Below are 2,818 nucleotides of genomic sequence, written 5' to 3'. Positions count from 1 at the left end.
TATTTTCTTTCTCATTTTTTCTTCTTTTTTTTCACAAAAATTATATTCTTGAAAATATTTATCTCNCAGGAATATATATCATTTATCAAAGGGAATAAATTCTTTAACTCTTGGATAAAAACGAAATTATATTAAATAGACATGAAAATTGTAGGTTTTAGGTTTAGACTAGTTATAAATATATTTTTTATCTCTATAATTTAACATTTTTTTATTTTTTTTATTCTTTACAAAATGTGTTTACTTTATAATTCCTCCTTAAAAAGATTTAAGTAACTTTTTATTATTATTTAAAACTTTTTAAGAATGAAAAATAAAATAAACATATTTTATATGGACAAAAAAATAAAAAATAACAAAAATAAAAATAAAAAACTAAATTATAAAAAAATATTTAAACCTTTATACAAATATCTATTGGATGGCTTGACGAAATCGATTTTTTACCAATTGGGTAAAAAAAAATTTTAATTTTTCAATCAGGAGTATATTTTAAAAAATTACTAAAAGGGGATAAGTTTTAATCGGTGTTACAACTTTTAATTCAGAAACTTTTAATTCAGAAATTGTAACAATTGTAAATCTAATTTCTTTTAAGACTTTAAAGTCGTATTTTTTTCAAAAAAAAAAAATGAAAGTTCTTAATATTTTACACGGTCGTAAAGTCTATTTTTTTTTAAAGGTTTACGACGTAAATCTATTATTTTTTAAAAAAAAAACTGCTGTTTTACTATTTATAGCCATGTTTTTGTTTTGTTCACCTATTTTCTTTTAGTAAATCTGTTTTTTTTTTAATTTAATAGTGTTTACAGTTTTATTTTTATTTTAAATAAAAAAGTTTAAAATATATATTTAAATATATAATAATTAATATTAAGTTAATTTTATTAATATATTTTTTGTGATTTTATTTGATATGTTATTATTTTATTTTAATGTTTTATTATTTAAAACATGTTTTATATATTTTCAATATAGTTTACTTTAAATGTTTTTTTATTTAAAGTTTAAATAATCTATCAATAAAAATTAAAAACAACATAATTAATACATTAATATAAAACGCCCAATACAAATGAAAGAAAAATATAAAAATTATAAGTTATTTTAGTCATGTACTTGTTTGTATAAACAGTTAGTCCGATTATGTCCTTCAGTTCTACATAATGAGCATTTCTTAGGCCTATTTGGAATTGATTTATCCATCTCATTATGTATTCAGTAGTGGTCGGCCTGCTTGATGTCTGTCGCCGTTTCAAAGGATTAGACATAAAATACGAACCTAAATATTGAGGCCATGTGTCTTCACTTTCAAGGAAATGAAAATGATGTTGATAAATTTTGAAAATATTTTCCAACTTGTATATAAGGTCAACAAAGTCATCATAATTTAAATTGGAAAAAGCACACGCTGCAATTGCATGTGACTAAGGTAGTCAAAGTGTATGAATTTTTCACAATCACACGACCATTCATTCAATTTGACAGTGCATATCATTGCTCGTCGACCAAGTCGCGTATTTGTAATTTCTTGAACCTCAACAACAACGGACAATTACACGTGAGCATCCTAGAATAAGAGGAGGTAGAGGCCGTAGACCAAGAGGACAACAAACACAAACAAATCCAGTTCAACAAGATGAGAGACCCAGACACATATCTAGAAGGATTCGTTGTGGGACATTGTCTCATTATTAGTTTAACAAACATGTAATTTATATTTAAATATAATCAATTTTTAATTTAAAGTCTTTCAATTTTTTTAATGTATTTTTATTGATAGATTATTTAAACTTTAAATAAAAAATATTTAAAGTAAACTATATTACAAATATATATAACATGTTTTAAATAATAAAATATTAAAATAAAATAATAATATATCAAATAAAATCACAAAAAATATACTAATAAAATCAAATTAATATTATTTATTATATATTTAAATATATATTTTTTTAACTTTTTTATTTAAAATAAAAATAAAATTGTAAACACTATTAAATTTAAAAAACAGATTTATGAAAAGAAAATGGGTGAACAAAACAAAAACGTGTCTAAAACAGTAGTTTTAAAAAAAAATAGATTTATGAATTTGAAGTGGTAAACCGTTAAAAAATAAAAAAAATAGGTTTTATGACTTTAAAATCATGTAAAATATTATGACTTTTGTTATTTTTTTTTTGAAAAAAAATAAGACTTTAAAGTTATAACAAAAATTAGATTTGCATTGAAGTCATAAATATTTTTACGACTTCAGTTAAAAAAATTAAAAAAAATAAATATTTTTATGACTTGCAATTAAAAATAATAATAAATTATAACAGATGTTACAAATTTTTAAGTTAAAAGTCATAACAATTATTATAACTTATAATCTCCTTTTAGATAATTTTTTAAAATATATCTTTCGATTGAAAAATTGAATTTTTTTTTATCTTATTGGTAAAAAAAACCGAAGAAATCTCTACTATGTTTGCTTTGTCTTTTATGCTTTTTCACTACTCTTGTAGTCTTGTAATTAGAAAAAGAAAAGAAAAGATTGAGTAAAATGCATCTATAGTCCTGTAACCTATAACGTACAAACAAACCCTATAGCATTGATCAGAAGTAAAGCGAAGGTACAGACCCGCGTGTTCTCTTCATCATCAATCACTTCAAAGTAGGCAGTGAAACAGTGAATTCTTTTCATTGAAATTTAACACATGTATAAAAGAATAAATTAAATTTATCTCATTTATTCATGATTTGTAAATCTAAATATAAGAAAAATATTAATTTGTGATTATATGACAATTTATAAAAGAAACGATTATTT

The sequence above is a fragment of the Glycine max genome, chromosome 13 (assembly GCF_000004515.6).
Source record: "Glycine max cultivar Williams 82 chromosome 13, Glycine_max_v4.0, whole genome shotgun sequence".
Taxonomy (NCBI): domain Eukaryota; kingdom Viridiplantae; phylum Streptophyta; class Magnoliopsida; order Fabales; family Fabaceae; genus Glycine; species Glycine max.
Note: the sequence above shows the minus strand (reverse complement) of the source record.